This window comes from Mauremys mutica, chromosome 8 (genome assembly GCF_020497125.1).
Source record: "Mauremys mutica isolate MM-2020 ecotype Southern chromosome 8, ASM2049712v1, whole genome shotgun sequence".
In the NCBI taxonomy this organism is placed as follows: Eukaryota; Metazoa; Chordata; order Testudines; family Geoemydidae; genus Mauremys; species Mauremys mutica.
In genome coordinates this window covers 47,679,433-47,699,371 of record NC_059079.1, presented here as the reverse complement: position 1 = coordinate 47,699,371, position 19,939 = coordinate 47,679,433, and the positions used below count along the sequence as shown (strand labels likewise).

The following is a 19,939-nucleotide window of genomic DNA, read 5'->3' as shown; positions in this document are numbered from 1 at the left end:
GAGCACTCTCGCCTCTTCTGACTTTCCATGGTAGTGCATATAGATGGGGGGGGTATCTGAAACTAAAAGGAATCTTCCTCCACAAAAGCTGCACTAGTGAATGTGTGCATGCACACACACAGTTTTGCTTGGATGGCTATTGATTTCCTTGAGAACACAGACTCCTTTCAGATACACTTATTCCCTCATCCTCTTTCTCTTCTCTTCCCGTCTCTGTCTCTCTCAAGATGATTCAATGTCAATTCACCACATGATGGCAATCGCAACTGCTAGAACTGGTTAGCTCCCCTCCTCTTCTAATCTACAGGCAAGTCTCATCTTACGCTGGGGTTATGTTCCGCTGTCAGCACGTAAAGCAAAAATCGCGTATAGTCAAAATTACATTGAGTTCAATGGCAGGTGGAATCGCCCGCACTACAGGTACAGTATTTAAATTGTTATTTTTCTCTTTTTTTTGTTTTGTTTTTTGTTTTTGCCGACAGCGCAAAGCTGAATTCGCGCATGTTAAATGCGCTAAGATGAGACTCGCCTGTACGCTGACCATTGCTGTGGGGGTAGGGGAGACAGTTCAGGTGTAGCCCCACCCTGGGCCATGATCATTCTGATCTCTCGCAGCTGTCGTCATCCTTCCTGTCATACACATTGTGATCCAAAACTACTTATATGGCAATAACTGCTTATGTAGACTGTGTGAACTCTGTATTTGAGAGATAGCAAGAGTCTTCATATGGCATGCAAACACAAAGGGCAGAGAAGTTTAGGGTAGTCCAAGGTGGTAGAACTATAGGAATCTCTCTGAGGTGTCTGCTCCTGGAGCTGCCATAGGGGGATGGGAGTGTTCCACAGATTGCAGGGGCTTTATGCAAAAGCTAACACAGCTTAGTCTTATGTAAATTTCCCACAGGGATTGGAATGGAGTCATGATGGGGCATGCCCTCTGTGACTCATCTCCTCTCCATGTGCAATGACCTGGAGAACCCAGCACAAGTCTGGGGAAAGAAGAAATTGGCACCATGAAGGAATCTGACTCCTTTCTGTTTGGAAAGGGGGAAAGGCACATGCAAGACAAGGCCCCTTCATACTCAGAACTTCCATTACTATCTCTGCTCTACAGGTTGAAAGTGCTGAGTTCTATTCTTGATGAAGCATGAGGTAGAATAGAAAGTAGAGCACCCCCACCACACACACACACCTTCCTTAGTTCTCCAGTGCTAACAGCAGCAAAAGCTTGTCTTATTTAACTAAAATGAGCAGATATAATTCAGAAGGCAGGTAAGTGGGTGGTCATGTGAGGGAAAAAATAAGATATTTATATTATCACTTTTCTTTAACGCTGTCCTTTTAAAGCATATTTAGTGTCTTGTGTTCTGTAGCTCACACAGTGTTGAGGAGTAATAACAATACAAGAAGACTAATATTTTTAAATGTGATCTCTAATTTTGGGTGACTCAATTATTGAGTATCCAAATGTAGAGACTTAAGGTCTGATTTCCAGAGGTGCGGAGAACTGCAGCTCCCAGTGAAGTCCAGAGAGCAGACTCTGTTCAACATTTTCAAAAATGAGAGACAAAAGTTAGTCACCTAAATCTATATTTAGATATCCTAAAGAAGTGGTCTGATTTCCTGAGGTGCTGACCACCAACAATGCCTTTAACTTCTAGGGAAGCTGAAGGTGCACAGTCTCTGAAAATCAGGCCACTTATTTATGCCTTTAAGGATATTTAAATGTTTTGACTGAGGTTCAAAACTTCAGACACCCATGTATGAAACCAAAAACCAGGGCACGTAAATTAGAGGCCACTTTCAAAAATCTGTCTTTATCTGTCCGCAATCAGAAATAATTTACAGAGCTCACTAAATAACCAATCTTCAGAACTCCATATGTCAATATGTTTTGTGAGATTCAGTCTCCCTTTTAAAAATACAATAAACAATGTCTAGGTATGGTATGCTTCCAATATTATACTACACTAATATATTTACTCCAAATCACACATCACTTGTAAAAGGAAAAAAAATAATCTCTGATCAAATTTTTAATACTTGGAATAATTCAACAAAATGGAACACATGTTTAGGTGTTCGTGTACAGAAAAAGTTACCTTGTCTTTATCAAGGGGTCAGCACATAAGAAATTTTCTGTGACTGAATACACGCAATAATCTTCTGATCGTATATTGCCAGCCTTTCCCCAGGAATCCTCACAACTTTTCAGAATGATGCTTCCATCCATGTTTTATCCAATATTTTATCTAATTCAGGCTAGACAGTTTTACTGGGTCATACGGCAGAGGATGGAGTGTGCTAGTTCATACAATGCATATGAACAAACAACCTCTGTTCCTCTTCTTGACAGCATCTCCAAAGCCTAGAATAAATTTCTTGGATCATTGTCCTGCTGTGTGGTGAATCATGGATCAATCACTCAGGTGGAAGTGAATGTCTCAATCTGGAGAATGCTGTGATAATCCTCTTTGTGCTTAATACCTGTGATTTTTGTGAGGAAATACTAACTTGGCTGTCACTAAAACATCCCAAACCCATGATGTTATTCCTCCTAAGCTTGACTGTCTGACTGTTTCTCATCTCAGAGTTTACCCTTGAGACTCAATATTCTTCTGACTCCAGATGTCTGAACATTTTTCTCTTCAGTAAAAATAAAGCTTTCTTATCACATTGAAGTTCAAATCTGCTGTGCAAAACCAGAATAAATGGGGTTCACGTGGGGGGAGACTAAAGTAGGAATTGGGGAGGTAAAATTCTCCACAGAATATTTGGAGAGGGGGTTCCTGGATAGTAATGTAGCACATAGACCTGTCATGTGGCCTCATACCCTTGCAGGACTTAATAGGCAGTAGATTCTCTCAGTTCTTGGGTGTAATTCTGATGCTCCCCTGGCCTGTCCACTGCCCCACCCTTTTGTGATCCCACAGACAGAACCTCTGTAGAGCTTGTCACTGCAGGGTCCATTACTGCCAAGTCAACTTGTGTGACCTTTGCACTTATCACTCTTCCTTTAGTGAAGCAGAAAAACACAAATCCCTTTATTTTGGCCTATGTACAATTGTAAAGGAGGCTAGATTTTTTTGCCCCGTGCAAACTTGAGCTCAGTCATGCTGCTTTATATCTTGGAATCTCAAGATTGCTTAAGAACGACAAATATACATGGACAATCTATAGAAGAAATTATTTTTCATGTTACTAAAATATAAAAAATGCCATAGATTTTATATTTAAAGCCAAATTAATGCATGTAGCTGAAGCTGATGGAAACTATGTATGCTCATCAGAAGACAGAATTTAGTCTATATAAGTGTCTTATTATTTCCCCTATTTTCCAGATGTCCAGTACTTACCAAAAATTATATTAATGAAAGACTGGCTGTATCTCTGAAAGTTAAATTAGATAAAGTAAGATCCCTGTATTTTTATATATATTCAGCTCCACAGAAACCATAGTAGTGTATATTCATATAGGACAAAGATCAAAATTCATCCATGAATATTTGAACTCTTTCTTCCTGTTATAAAACTGAAAACCTGCTACAAATATTCCATAGGAAAAAATAACATTGGCATAAAGCTTCTCTGTGGGATTGGTAGAATAAATGCTTTAAACTATGAGACCTGCTATTTGGCTTGAAGTAGTACAAATTATACAAATCCCTACACATTCTAGAGTTTATACAAGGATTTCTACAAACTCCTTCCAATAAAACTGATGGATTCTGTACAACTAAATGGTGTTCAGCACTTCACCTCCTTGTCTCTAAGTAATTGAATAGTAAAATATGTAGAACAAGTTATTTTTGTTATGCTTTTATTAGGAATAGATAAAGTGCGTTTCTCAAAGCTCACATGGAGTTTCTAATTAAAAGAAAGCCCTGTGGTGCTAGCCTATAGTACATAAACTTTTTTGTAATCTACACATTTGAGATAAAAAATATGATGCAGACATTTTGATAAACTTCTTATCTTAAACATGATTTTAAGTCAGTGGACCACCTTGTAGGCATCTCTTATGTTACATACCAATAATTCCAAAAATCTTAACCCCTCCCCCCCAAAAGAAATTCCTCTGATTGTGCTTTAATTTGTGAATTTTATTAAGCTGTCAAAATTAGGTCCTTATGTCCCCTTTAAGAGTGTCTTTTTAAATATATTGTAAAGATAAATTTCTTTTATAAGAAAGGCTACCACCAAAAATTAAAGGACAACGAAAAATAACATTTTAAAGTTATCCGTGTCCGAAACCGATTGCGGTTCGATAAGATTTGTATTGGGAGAGGAAAAACCAGGCTGGACCAGAATCAAGTTTAAAGCCAAGTGGCTGCGTTTATTGGGGGGATAGTTACAACGTTGGCCGAGGAGGGGGGCAATTCTTAGCTGGGATGTTATTAAACAATACAAACACACCCAAAAATCATTAACAATACAAATCTATACTGCTCACTGCTTCACACTGAGTAGGCAGACACACCAATTACACAAGATGGAAATTGGGTTCGTCAGAGCGGTGCCCGGTGCAACACAGAAAAAAGACCCACAGGCCACTGCCTCAACCGCCCTTGCTTTCACACTAAGGGATTTACCCAGAGTGTGGTGCGGCTGCGATTGTGCAGGTTCCACTCACACAGACCGCGGGGACAGAAACCCCTTGGTCAGCTAATCCTCAGGTGGAGACAGCACCTAGCACCAAGCACTCCAGACAAAGACAGAGCAGTAACTCACACGACTTAAAACAGTCTACAATTAACTATCTACTAAAACCCAGAACAACTATACAAACTAGACAGCTGTGCAATTATGAGCTCAATAATTCAACTCTCATATACTGTATACACACTTGGTACCGAGTTGAAGGGTGGGGGGGGGAAAGAGGGGAAGCTAGGTAAGCAAACTGTCAGAAATTAGAAAGCAAATACCGCACTCCAGGCGCAGCTGATCAGCAGAGCAGACACCAGAAGCATGACGAGCTGATGGAAATAGATCCAAAACGATAAATCCAAAGCGATAACGAATCCAAAACGACACGACACGAGCTAGCTATAACGGGAGGAGACCCTGGCTGAAAGGTTGATCAGGCCCTTCAGCTGACACGCGGATACTCCACAACACGAGCTAGCTATACCGGGAGGAGACCCTGGCTGAAAGGTTGATCAGGCCCTTCAGCTGACACGCGGACACTCCACAAAGATTTTGGGGGGAAACCTAGTTTTATTCGAAGGGTCTCACTCACTCGTGTCAGCATCTGATTGGTCCCTGGCTCCTACACCCTTCAGGCTCTGAACTGTTGCCCCCCACGCCAACAGGATCTGCACACGACAAACTGGCATCTTTGCACAAGGCACTAGCCTGACCCCTAGATGACCAGGCCAAAAAGAGTGGGAAAATGCACACAGCACTAAAATGTTGCACACCGCACCTCAGGGTTGCACACGACACCACGGTGTTGCTGGGCAGAATTAGGTCTCTGCCCTCTCCTGTGGAACAAGAACCTGGTCCAAGATGGAGGCTGCCTTGTCCTTTTAGTAGAACAAGATGGCCATGGACCGACAATTGGCTATACAGAGCCATAACTATGTATAGGGTTGCGACAATCCGTATGCTGATAATTTTATAGAACTGCAAAAGACACTGAAGGAGGCTTGAAATGTTTATCCAAGGCCAATTTACCATACTTGCTTTTCGACAATGTGAAGTCAAAAGGTCAAATTTTTCTATTTTCAGATCATTGAGTAAATGAAAAAGGTAAAACAATAAATAGCATCCAAGAAGAATTGAGAGGCCAGCATTAAATGCTGCACCAGCAGCTTTGAATATTTCCCTTTATCCTTGCTACACCACAGCTATACTGTACGGAATTTATTTTTGTATACTTTACTTTCATTGTTACGGAAACATTCCCTGATGTTGATAATTAACAGCAATCTTCAATTTTATTAATATTGTGAACCTTTCTACATAAGAACATAATGTGACAAAGCTCTGTCCTTGTCTCAGTGGGTCCCGCGCTTCCTGGCGGATTTCGTTAGCCTCAGCGGCTCACTGTGACCCTCCACATAGCCCTTCTCTCTCTAGAGGCAAGGGTCACAGCCTACTGAGCCATTTTCATCATAAGACAGCAAGGGTCGTGAGGATAAGCAACTCTCCCTTGCACAGTCTCTGTTGTCGCCCAGTCTCAGTGATTAATCAGGGAGGGGAGGGGAGAGCCTGAGCCTGCCCTCTACTCCGAACTCCAGCCCAGGGACACTAATAGTAGCAGCTATGGTAGCTGACTTTTTGGAAATAGGACGTGTACAATTCCCTGGGCCACTTCCCCACAGCATCCCCCACTCAATATCTCCTTCACCATTACCTCAGGGCCTCCTTCATAGACTCATAGACTTTAAGGTCAGAAGGGACCATTATGATCTTCTAGTCTGACCTCCTTCACAATGCAGGCCACAGAATCTCACCCAACCACTCCTGTAACAAACCCCTGACCTATGTCAGAGCTATTGAAGTCCTCAACTTGTGGTTTAAAGACTTCAAGGTGCAGAGAATCCTCCAGCAAGTGACCCGTGCCCCACGCTGCAGAGGAAGGCAAAACCACCACAGGGCCTCTGCCAATCTGCCCTGGAGGAAAATTCCTTCCTGACCCCAAATATAGCGATCAGCTAAACCCTGAGCACATGAGCAAGACTCACCAGCTAGACACTCAGGAAAGAATTCTCTGTAGTAACTCAGATCCCACCCTATCTAGTGTCCCATCACAGGCCATTGAGCATATTTACCGCTAATAGTCAAAGATCAATTAATTGCCAAAATTAGGCTATCCCATCATACCATCTCTTCCATAAACTTATCAAGCTGTCTTGAAGCCAGATATGTCTTTTGCCTTCACTGCTCCCCTTGGAAGGTTATTCCAGAACTTCACTCCTCTGATGGTTAGAAACCTTCGTCTAATTTCAAGTCTAAACTTCCTGATGGCAGTTTATATCCATTTGTTCTTGTGTCCACATTGGTACTGAGCTTAATTAATTCCTTTCCCTCCCTGGTATTTATCCCGCTGTTATATTTATAGAGAGCAATCATATCTCTCCTCAGCCTTCTTTTGGTTAGGCTAAACAAGCCAAGCTCTTTCAGTCTCCTTTCATAAGACAGGTTTTCCATTCCTCAGATCATCTCAGGAGCTCTTCTCTATACCTGTTCCAGTTTGAATTCATCCTTCTTAAACATGGGAGACCAGAACTGCACACAATATTCCAGATGCGGTCTCTCCAGTGCCTTGTATAATGGTACTAACACCTCCTTATCTCTACTGGAAATACCTCGCCTGATGTATCCTAAGACCGCATTAGCTTTTTTCACAGCCATATCACATTGGTGGCTCATAGTCATCTTGTGATCAACCAATACTCCAAGGTCCTTCTCTTCTTCAGTTACTTCCAAGTGATGTGTCCCCAGTTTATAAAAAAAAATATTGTTATTACTCCCTAAATGCATGACCTTGTACTTTTCACTATTAAATTTCATCCTATTACTATTACTCCAGTTTACAAGGTCAGCTAGATCTTCCGGTAGGATATCCTGGCTCCTCTCTGTATTAGCAATACCTCCTAGCTTTGTGTCATCCGCAAACTTTATTAGCACATTGCCACTTTTTGTGCCAAGGTCAGTAACAAAAAGATTAAATAAGATTGGTCCCAAAACCGAGCCCTGAGGAACTCCACTAGTAACCTCCTTCCACCCTGACAGTTCACCTTTCACAATGACCCATTGTAGTCTCCCCTTTAACCAGTTCCTTATCCACCTTTCAATTTTCATACTGATCCCCGTCTTTTCCAATTTAGCTAATAATTCCTTCCTTGTGCCTTATATGGATTTGTACTGCTTAGTTTCTCCAACAGCATGGCTTCCTCCTACAGCTCCTGACATGCACACCTAACTGACTGACTGGGAGGCTTTTAGCTAGTTTCAGCAGCCCCTAATTGGCTTCAGGTGTCCCAATCAACCTAGCTATCTTCCCTGCCTTCTGGAAAGACCTTAATTGGCCCCAGGTGTCTTAATTGACCTCGAGCAGCTGCCATTTACTTATCCTGGTAAAAGGGATTTGTTTAGCCTGGGGCTAATATATCTGTCTCCCACTACTTTTCTATAACCATCTGGCCTTGCCCCATCACAATAACATAAGAACATAAGAATGGCCCTACTGGGTCAGAGTAAGGGTCCCTCCAGCCCAGCATCCTGTCTGCTGACAGTGGCCAATGCCAGATGTCCCAGAGGGAGTGAACCTAACAGGCAATGATCAAGTGGTCTCTCTCTCCTGCCATCCATCTCCACCCTCTGACAGACAGAGGCTAGGGACCCGATTCCTTACCCGCCCTGGATAATAGCCATTAATGGACTTAACCTCCATGAATTTATCCAGTTCTCTTTTAAACCCTGTTATAGTCCTAGCCTTCACAACCTCCTCAGGCAAGGAGTTCCACAGGTTGACTGTGCACCATGTGAAGAAGAACTTCCTTTTATTTGTTTTAAACCTGCTGCCAATTAATTTCATTTGGTGGCCCCTAGTTCTTATATTATGGGAACAAGCAAATAACTTTTCCTTATTCACTTTCTCCACACCACTCATGATTTTTTATATCTCTATCATATCCCCCACCCTAGTCTCCTCTTTTTCAAGCTGAAAAGTCCTATCCTCTTTAATCTCTCCTCATATGGGACCCCTTCCAAACCCCTAATCATTTTAGTTGCCCTTTCCTGAACCTTTTCTGCTGCCAGTATATCTTTTTTTGAGATGTGGAGACCACATCTGTACGCAGTATTCAAGATGTGGGCATACCATGGATTTATATAAGGGCAACCTGAGAGGGCCAGGCCCCCTCTGGGAGCAAACACTGCTGCTCTCTCCCAGGCCTGCCCCGGCTCCGTGGGGCAGGGTACCCTCTGTGTGCCCCCCCAGCACAGGGCTCCCAGGGACCCCTCAGTTCTCAGCGCTGCCCCAGGCCAGGCCCTCAGAGACCAGCTGGGCTGGCGGCGAGGGAGGAGACCACCAGCCACAGCTATCCCAGATCCCAGGGCGGGCTGACCGCTCTCCCGAGCCGGGCCTACCCTGCTCCTGCATCCTGCTTCCCCAGCCCCACACTCCAACCCTTGGTGGGGGCTGCACTGGCCACACACGGGGCTGTGCCCGAGCCCTCAGGCTGCAGGGACTGGGCTCCTGGCTGAGGCATGGGGCAGCCCTGTTCTGTGTCCGGCAGGGGGAGGAGTGTTGCCAAGCTCCAACGGACACCCCCGAGATGGGGAGAGCGGAGGTGGCAGCAGCGGCGGCCCGATGGACACTATGTCCAATGCCATCTTCCCACAATTCCCATATTTATTTAAACAAACACATAAACCCTAGTACGTTGGTTGGAATAAATATATCTGATATAGAATTGATTTGCTTGTTAAAGTTGGGTAAACTTAAAATAGTTACAAAGGAACATCCCTACTCAGTATATGCAAGTGCCATCAATCAAAAAATATATAGTGGCCAAATTCTGCCTTTCCCCATTGGCCAAAAATGTGTCTCCGTGAATAAAGCATCTGGTAGCAATTATAAAGAAGAGATTTGTGTGTGTGTGTATGTGTATGTCTTTCAAGTGCCATTGAGGAAAATACAATTCGGCCTCTGAGTTTTAAGAATATTCTGGACACTGACAGTGGCTAAAATTTTCAGAGGTTCCTCAAAGAGTTCTGCACTCAAATTCTATTGAAAGCCATTGAGGGTTGCACACCTAATTCTCTTTCCTTTGAAAATTCCAGACATTGACTTCAATGGGACACAAACACCTGCTTAAATACTTTACTGATTTGAGGCCTTAGTCGCCATTCCACTAAATCCTTGATTTCCCTGATAAAATGGCTGATAAAAGTGCCAGTCATTCTCAACTGTGATAGGTCTTTGTGTTTGCATGGACAAATAATATATACATGAGTACAAGTTTTTCCAGCTCAGAGTTTGTTCTTATATTAATCTACATTCATGTACCTTCTGAACCTTTGTTAGACACAAATAAGCACTTAACCTCATTAATGAAACAAAAATAAAGCTATGGCAATGTTATCTTTTCCAGTAAGGCAGGTGGCAGCAGGGGTGTGCATATGTACCTACGTAAAATATATTAAATTAAATGTTGACTAGAATAAACTTGTTAGTAATAAACTTGAGCTGTATTATACCAGTATATATGTGTTTAAGGATCATACAAAGAATATTTAGTCATTCATGAAGGATTTTTAGGCATTCATGATTAAATACTTTGACACAGACATAATTAAACTTCGGTGAGTTGCTTAAGTACTGTCTTTTTTTCAAGCATTCGGTGAAAGTTTTTTTATGTTATGATTGTGTTCTAGAATTTGACAGTAAATATTTTAGAGTTTGAAACATAATTGCGTATTCTTGAGACAGTCAAAAGTTTCAATATTCTATGACTTTTTGATTTTCATTAATATTAGAACTGTTCCAGGTGAAAGAAAGTATGAAAATAAAATATTACAGAGGTAAATTTCATAGTTCTCTTTTACTATTAGGGTAAATATTCCATGTGCATTGTGATTAAGAAACTCTTTTTAATTCTTGTCATATGACATTTACTAGAGTCAGGCCTATTTCTGAGCTACTGAACAAAATAATTTGTGGATAATGTGATTTGGGCTGTTTGCTATTAATGCAGGTAGAAAAAGAAAACATTCTTCCTAATTATCTGAAAATTAGAAAGGCTTTTGTCACCACATACTGTAATTATACTACAGACAATGCAGATATTTATTCAAATATTCCATTTTTAATTGCATAAAACATTTAATATGATAAAACTTTGCCTTTGTTCTCCTCTAGTTCATGACTATTTAAAACAACAAAACGTAACGAAGAAAGAAAATATGCTGAAACAATGATATCTATGTTTAAGATGGAATCCTATGAAATAGATTTTGTGTGGTTGTATCATGATATCTGGTTTACAAAGAACAGAGACTAGCTCATTAGAAGATATGTAATATGACTTGGCACCTACTAGAAACCTCCCAATTACTCTGCTTATTGTGACTTCATGAGTGCTATGCTTAGCAAGCATACACAAAGCCAATATTTTTTGCCATTCTCAGAAGTATTGCAATATGTTCATGATTTTGATCAATGAATGTTATGGAAAGTATCAAATACTAAAAATATGGCTTGTTTGCAATACCTCACATGGGAGATTTTGGGGTGAGGTGTATTATTTCTGGTATGCTGATGGCACACATCTCTGTCTGGAATAGGTACGTGGATGAGAACAAACTGTCGGCAGATTAATCAAAATAAGACATAGATAACACAAATCATTTGAGAGAAGAATCTTGACAGTATAGTGGAGGATTTGATGTGTGATACAATAGGAGTTTGTGTATCCTATATCCAGGAGCTTTGCACTTTGGGGGTGCTTCTTGAACCCTGTCTGCTCCGGGAATCTCAGATGGCATTGATAGACAAAACCAACTTTTTTCCTCTGATTAGGCATTTGTAACCTCTTTCCTGGACCACAGTAACCATGTTTTTGTAACTTCTACATTGAATTACTGCAATACTACTTGGGACTATATGTAAAGACAATCCAAAAATTACAGATGCTACAGAACACATCTACCAGCCTGTTGGGAGATATAAGACATTGAGAATATATAATATTCATATCTTAATGTTTTTGTTTTTAGGTGCATTTTGAGCTATTGAAAACTCACATCTACAACCCAGATGGTTTTGGTCATGTCCTTCTGGCAGATTTTCTCCCCTCTACCCAATTGGCTTATTTTATGAATCAAGATTAAATAATTTAATCTCCAGGAAACCATAATAAAAATAAATTTAGTAATATATTTAATATGTAAGGCATGCTCTTAAACACAGGGTACTATCTTTATAATTGTCATTCGTTTGTAACTAAAAACCTTAAAACATGAATACCTTAAATTCTAATCTTGTTAATTGAACTCTTTGTTTTCTTACTGTCTCACTGAAGAGGCACTAAGATTTTAATATAGTCTTTTCCTATATGTGTATTCTCAAAGTGATGTTTATACATTCAAGATTAATTTTTTTGTTCTGTATATGCATTTTAAATTCAGGTTTGGATGCATAAAACATAGTTCATAAAATTATCTAACTGGCAACTGTACCTTGTCCAAGATGGGCGAATGGTGGGTTTTCTCTTGAATTGATTGGAAAAGTTTCTAGTTCTGGAGTTCCATGAAGAGAGCTAGCAAAAGAATTTTAAAAATGTTGTTTTTAAAGCTCTGTGATTTCAGTTCACAGGGTTCCATGTGAACATTTTCTTTAGTTTTTAGGTACCATCCTGCCTTCAAGCCTCACTCTGAGTTTCTTATTTAAATATACAAAAAAATTAATAGGTAAATTCCTTCAAACCATTGTATTTCACCTCTTTTTAAGGGGGGTGGAGTCTTGCAAAACCACAAATTAAACATGATATGACACCCGTTCATTTTCAGTCTAGGTTCACTGCAAATGTGACTGTTTTCACTGAAAGTTCATGAAACTTTTTAAATATTTGATTGTTGGACTGAACTTCAAGTTGACAGTGAAACCCCCAAACCAGATGAGGTTTGCATGGCTTTGAGTTTTAGCTGTATGAATGTTTGCCTGTTTTAGAGAAATAATTAAAAGTGCAGGTGAATAGAAAAGTAGAGATTATCAGGGAAGTAGGTGAAGCCTGAAAGTTACCAGCAATAAAAGGTGTTCACTGGTCTTATTCAATATTTTTGTGGTGTTCTAGTTATATTAACACTGGCTTGCTGCCATTCTCTTCTACCAAGCCATCCACTGGTAGTCAAAAGGATGCAAGTACATACTGTGACAGAGTCAGGCCAGATGGCTACAGGAGAGTGGTGAAGGTAGATACATTAGCCCCAGATTAAGCAGGTCCCTTTTCCCTGGGTAAGAAAACAGGGACTATTCCAGAACAATCAGGAACCTGCTAGAACCAATTAAGGCAAGCAGACTAATTAGGAAACCTGGAGCCAATTAGGAAGCTACTAGAACCAATTAAGGCAGGTAGGGTAATCAGGGCACCTGGTTAAAAGAAAGACCTCTGTTCAGTTAGGGAGAGGCACGTAAGGAGCTGGGAGTGAGAGGACATGCTGCTGGAGGACTGAGGAATACAAATGCCATCAGGCAGAAGGTCCTGCGGTGAGGATAAAGAAGATGCTGTGGGGAGGTCATAGGGAAGTGGCCCAGGGAATTGTAGTTGTCACACAGCTGTTACAGGAGTTGTAGACAGCTGCGATCCACGGGGCCCTGGGCTGGAACCCGGAGTAGAGGGCAGGCCCGGGTTCTCCCCATTCCCCCAACTTCCTATTTGACACAAGAGGAGTTGACCTGGACTGTGAGTCATATCAGAGGGCAAGGTCTCTTGCCTGTCTCCAGCCCACTAGGTGGGACAACAGAGACTACAGGGATTGTTCTCCTCCCTTTCCCCCATGCTGACCAGGGATGAGGTTAGCTGAGTGAACAGCAGGTCTGAGCCAGTGTCAAAAGTGGCCAGACTGAGGGCTCCCGTGAACCTCTGAGGTAAGCAAATCCACCTGAAAGCACAGGACCCACCAAGGCAGAGGAGGAACTTTCTCACAATACACATCTAATGGGGGGGGAGAATTTGATTTGTTTTCTAGTTACCTTGGATGTTTGTTAAAAAAAACCTCTTGTACCTCTATTTTTCTATCAATCTATATCAACAATGTACAAGGTGCTGTGTATATAACCAGAAGTTAGCCTGTCCACTTCACTGATCTCTAATTGAGAATAACATCCTGCTCTGTTGGGTAGAGTCTAACATCTATTATGCATGTTGAAAATGTCTCCTTCTAAAACACGAATAGTATCCTTCCTTGATTCTTTCATCAGTGCACAAGGATGTGGGCCTTATGAGCCTTTATCAGAACATATGAGCTGCCATATTGGATCAGACCCTGGTCCATCTTGCCCAGTATTCTGTCTCCAAACTATACCCCAGACCAGAGCTTTAAGGGAATATACAGACCAGAGCCATTATGGAGTGATCCAACCCATCTTCCACTTGTGGCTTCTGGTAGTCAGGGGTTTAGGGGTCTCTGTGAGCATCAAAATGTGTCCCTGATCATCTTGTCTAATTGCCATTGATGGACCTATCCTACATTAATGTAGCCAGTGATTTTTTGAACCTGGTTATTCTTTTGGACATCACAACATCCCATTGCAATGAGTTCCACAAGTTATTTGTGTTGTATGGAAAAAGGATTTCCAAACAAATTTGTCCCTGAAAAGCCCACAGCAACACAGTTGAGGATAATACCATGACTGACACCTTGTTCCTGGAGTTGTATCCAGCAGCCACATCATGATTAATATCCCCTAAGAAAGATTTTATACAGCAGGCAGAAACTTTTTATTAACAAGGGCTGATTCTTAAAGCATTCTTTGTTTAAATAAGCACTACTTACTAAGACATACTTGATCCATGAAATCATAGAATCATAGAAGATTAGGGTTGGAAGAGACCTCAGGAGATCATTGAGTCCAACTCCCTGCTCAAAGTAGGACCAACCCCAACTAAATCATCCCAGCCAGGGCTTTGTCAAGTCAGGCCTTAAAAACCTCTAAGGATGGAGATTCCACCACCTCCCTAGGTAACCCATTCCAGTGCTTCACCACCCTCCTGGTGAAATAGTGTTTCCTAATATCCAACCTAGACTTCCCCCACTGCAACTTGAGACCATTGCTCCTTGTTCTGTCATCTGCCACCACTGAGAAGAGCCTAACTCCATCCTCTTTGGAACCCCTCTTGTTTCAGGTAGTTGAAGGCTGCTATCAAATCCCCGCTCACTCTCCTCTTCTGCAGACTAAATAAGCCCAGTTCCCTCAGCCTCTCCTCATAAGTCATGTGACCCAGCCCCCTGATCATTTTTGTTGCACTCTGCTGGACTTTCTCAAATTTGTCCACATCCTTTCTGTAATGTGTGTGGGGGGGCGGGGGAGCGGGGGAGGAAACTGGATGCAGTATTCCAGGTGTGGCCTCACCAGTGCTGAATAGAGGAGAATAATCACTTCCCTCAATCTGCTGGCAATGCTCCTACTAATGCAGCCCAATATGCCATTAGCCTTCTTGGTAATAAGGGCACACTGTTCCCCAGCCTGTAGCAGTGCATGGGATTCTTCCATCCTAAGGGCAGGACTCTGCACGTGTCCTTGTTGAACTTCATCAGATTTCTTTTGGCCCAATCCTCCAATTTGTCTAGGTCACTCTGGACCCTATCCCTATCCTCCAGCATATCTACCTCTCCCCCCAGCTTAGTGTCATCCGCGAATTTGCTGATGGTGCAATCCATCCCATCATTCAGATCATTAATGAAGATGTTGAAGAAAACCGACCCCTGGGGCACTCCACTTGATACCAGCTGCCAACTAGACATTGAGCCGTTGATCACTACCTGTTGAGCCTGACGATCTAGTTAGCTTTCTATCCATTTTATAGTCCATTCATCCAATCCATACTTTTTTAACTTGCTGGCAAGAATACTGTGGGATACTGTATCAGAAGTTTTGCTAAAGTCCAGATATATCATGTCCACCGCTTTCCCCATATACACAGAGCCAGTTATCTCATCATAGAAGGCAATCAGGTTGGTCAGGCATGACCTACCCTTGGCGAATCCATGTTGACTGTTCCCAATCACCTTCCTCTCCTCCAAGAGCTTCAAAATGGATTGCTTGAGGACCTGCTCCATGATTTTTCCAGGGACTGAGCTGAGGCCGACCAGTCTGTAGTTCCCTGGATTTTCCTTCTTCCCTTTTTTAAAGATGGACTCTATATTTGGTCCCTTTCATTCTGACATTAATTTAAACATTAACTCTTCCATTAACACAATGCCGAAATCCAGCATTGCTAGAGTTTCAGTGGTGAAATTAGAGTAGACACATAATGGCTACAAAGACATTGATATTACATTGTTTCCTGCAGGAATGTCCAGTACCAGATATATATAATTTCCCCCATTGAGTTCAATGGAAACTGCTGAATGTCCATTGCTCTTGAAAATCTGGATGCTTATAGGTGCCAAAATATTAATTTAGGAGCATAACCGTCGGCACCCATTTTGAAAATAATTTAATTTAGCTCCTTGGTGCAAAAATTGTTTGCAAACCAATCCTGATTTTCTTCTCATGTGTTCATTATTCATTCACATACACTGAATAGATTGGACAAATACTCTTCAGGCTATGTGAACTGTTCATTTCAGCTATACCCTATTTGTTATTGGTGTTACCTCAGGTTTCAAACATTAACAGTCAATTTTCTATAGGGTCACTGAATTTGGGAGGCTCCATTTTTGGGATCTCAAACTGAGATGTGGATCTGGTTCTGATAGGTTGTCGGGATCCAGAGTTCCCGTCCACTGCATTTGGAGTTGTGTGCTCAGAACCTCTCAAAATCAGACTCTCTGGTTGGCTCTTCAAAATTAGTGACTACTTTTGCCATGGAAATCAAAACACATTTTTGGCAGTAAGATTGCTTTTGTCTTTTAAAGCATCATAGTGTTGCAAGTTCATTTAGACTGAGTCCCTCCAAATGACATACTTGCATTTTTTTTATGCTAAAAACTCATTTAGTTTCTAATTAAAAAGAAAGGGAATAAGCTACTAATCTTTGCACGAGACATGTTTTTAGCTCAACACATTGTGCTTCAGTTTTGCAGAGATCTCCATAGAATGTTATAGAATCATAGAATCATAGAATCTCAGGGTTGGAAGGGACCTCAGGAGGTCATCTAGTCCAACCCCCTGCTCAAAGCAGGACCAAACCCAACTAAATCATCCCAGCCAGGGCTTTGTCAAGCCTGACCTTAAAAACCTCTAAGGAAGGAGATTCCACTACCTCCCTAGGTAACCCATCCCAGTTCTTCACCACCCTACTAGTGAAAAAGTTTTTCCTAATGTCCAACCTAAACCTCCCCCTCTGCAACTTGAGACCATTACTCCTTGTTCTGTCATCTTCTACCACTGAGAACAGTCTAGATCCATCCTCTTTGGAACCCCCTTTCAGGTAGTTGAAAGCAGCTATCAAATCCCCCCTCATTCTTCTCTTCTGCAGACTAAACAATCCCAGTTCCCTCAGCCTCTCCTCATAAGTCATGTGCTCCAGCCCCCTAATCATTTTTGTTGCCCTCCGCTGGACTCTCTCCAATTTATCCACATCCTTCTTGTAGTGTGGGGCCCAAAACTGGACACAGTACTCCAAATGAGGCCTCACCAGTGCTGAGTAGAGGGGAATGATCACATCCCTCGATCTGCTGGAAATGCCCCTACTTATACAACCCAGAATGCCATTAGCCTTCTTGGCAACAAGGGCACACTGTTGACTCATTCAGCTTTTCGTCCACCGTAACCCCTAGGTCCTTTTCTGCAGAACTGCTGCCCAGCCATTCGGTCCCTAGTCTGTAGCAGTGCATGGGATTCTTCCGTCCTAAGTGCAGGACTCTGCACTTGTCCTTGTTGAATCTCATCATATTTCTTTTGGCCCAATCCTCTAATTTGTCTAGGTCCCTCTGTATCCTAGCCCTACCCTCCAGCGTATCAACCACTCCTCCCAGTTTAGTGTCATCTGCAAACTTGCTAAGGGTGCAGTCCACACCATCCTCCAGATCGTTAATGAAGATATTGAATAAAACCGGCCCCAGCACCGACCCTTGGGGCACTCCACTTGATACCGGCTGCCAACTAGACATGGAACCATTGATCACTACCTGTTGAGCCCGACCATCTAGCCAGTTTTCTATCCACCTTACCGTCCATTCATCCAGCCCATACTTCTTTAACTTGCTGGCAAGAATACTGTGGGAAACTGTATCAAAAGCTTTGCTAAAGTCCAGAAATAGCACATCCACTGCTTTCCTCTCATCCACAGAGCCGGTTATCTCATCATAGAAGGCAATTAGGTTAGTCAGGCATGACTTGCCCTTGGTGAATCCATGCTGACTGTTCCTGATCACTTTCCCCTCCTTTAAGTGGTTCAGGATTGATTCCTTGGGGACCTGTTCCATGGTTTTTTGAGGGACTGAGGTGAGACTGACTGGCCTGTAGTTCCCTGGATCTTCCTTCTTCCCTTTTTTAAAGATGGGCACTACATTAGCTTTTTTCCAGTCGTCCGGGACCTCCCCCGATCGCCATGATTTTTCAAAGATAATGGCCAATGGCTCTGCAATCTCATCGGCCAACTCCTTTAGCACCCTCGGATGCAGCGCATCCGGCCCCATGGACTTGTGCTCGTCCAGCTTTCCTAAATAGTCCCGAACTACTTCTTTCTCCACAGAGAGCTGGTCACCTCCTCCCCATACCGTGCTGCAGAGTGCAGCTGTCTGGGAGCTGACCTTGTCTGTGAAGACAGAGGCAAAAAAAGCATTTAGTACACTAGCTTTCTCCACATCCTCTGTCACTAGGTTCCCTCCCTCATTCAGCAAGGGGCCCACACTTTCCTTGACTTTCTTCCTGTTGCTAACATACCTAAAGAAACCCTTCTTGTTACTCCTAACATCTCCGGCTAGCTGCAACTCCAAGTGTGATTTGGCCTTCCTAATTTCACACCTGCATGCCTGAGCAATACTTTTATACTCCTCCCTGGTTATTTGTCCAATCTTCCACTTCTTGTAAGCTGTTTTTTTGTGTTTAAGACGAGCAAGGATTTCACTGTTAAGCCAAGCTGGTCGCCTGCCATATTTACTTTTCTTCCTACACATCGGGATGGTTTGTTCCTGCAACCTCAATAAGGTTTCTTTAAAATACAGCCAGCTTTCCTCGACTCCTTTCCCCGTCATGTTATTCTCCCAGGGGACCTTGCCCAGCAGTTCCCTGCGGGAGTCAAAGTCTGCTTTTCTGAAGTCCAGGGTCTCTGTTCTAATGCTTTCCTTTTTTCCTTGTGTCAGGATCCTGAACTTGGCCATCTCATGGTCACTGCCTCCCAGGTTCCCATCCACTATTGCTTCCTCTACTATTTCTTCCCTGTTTGTGAGCAGCAGGTCAAGAAGAGCTTTTCCCCTAGTTGGTTCCTCCAGCACTTGCACCAGGAAATTGTCCCCTACACTTTCCAGAAACTTCCTGGATTGTCTGTGCACTGCTGTATTGCTCTCCCAGCAGATATCGGGGTGATTAAAGTCACCCATGAGAACCAGGGCCTGTGATCTAGCAACTTCTGTTAGTTGCTGGAAGAAAGCCTCATCCACCTCATCCCCCTGGTCTGGTGGTCTGTAGCAGACTCCCACCACGACATTACCCTTGTTGTTCATACTTCTAAATTTAATCCAGAGACACTCAGGTTTTTCTGCAGTTTCATACTGGAGCTCTGAGCAGTCATACTGCTCTTACATACAACGCAACTTCCCCACCTTTTCTGCCCTGCCTGTCCTTCCTGAACAGTTTATATCCATCCATGACAGTACTCCAATCATGTGAGTTATCCCACCAAGTCTCTGTTATTCCAATTACATCATAATTCCCTGACTGTGCCAGGACTTCTAATTCTCCCTGCTTGTTCCCCAGGCTTCTTGCATTTGTGTATAGGCACTTAAGATAACTCGCTGATTGTCCTGCTTTCTCGGTCTGAGACAGGAGTCCTCCCCTCTTGCAGTTTCCTGCTTGTGCTTCCTCCCAGTATCCCACTTCCCCACTTACCTCGGGGCTTTGGTCTCCTTCCCCCGGTGAACCTAGTTTAAAGCCCTCCTCACTAGGTTAGCCAGCCTGCTTGCAAAGATGCTCTTCCCTCTCTTCGTGAGGTGGAGCCCGTCTCTACCAAGCAATCCTTCTTCTTGGAAGACCATCCCATTGTCAAAGAATTCAAACCCTTCTCTCCGACACCATCTGCATAGCCATTCGTTGATTTCC

At 42.5% G+C, this 19,939-nt stretch overlaps 1 long non-coding RNA gene across 1 annotated transcript in view; it reads right to left on the bottom strand.

The window, feature by feature from the left end:
- Positions 1 to 19,481, bottom strand: part of LOC123375342 — a 45,938-nt gene extending 26,457 nt beyond the window's left edge. Inside the window, exons 1-2 of the long non-coding RNA XR_006581408.1 lie at positions 19,444 to 19,481; positions 12,193 to 12,272 (exon numbers count right to left, since the gene is read on the bottom strand). This is a non-coding gene — a long non-coding RNA (uncharacterized LOC123375342). The remainder of the gene's footprint in view (positions 1 to 12,192; positions 12,273 to 19,443) is intronic.
- Positions 19,482 to 19,939: the final 458 nt, after the last annotated feature.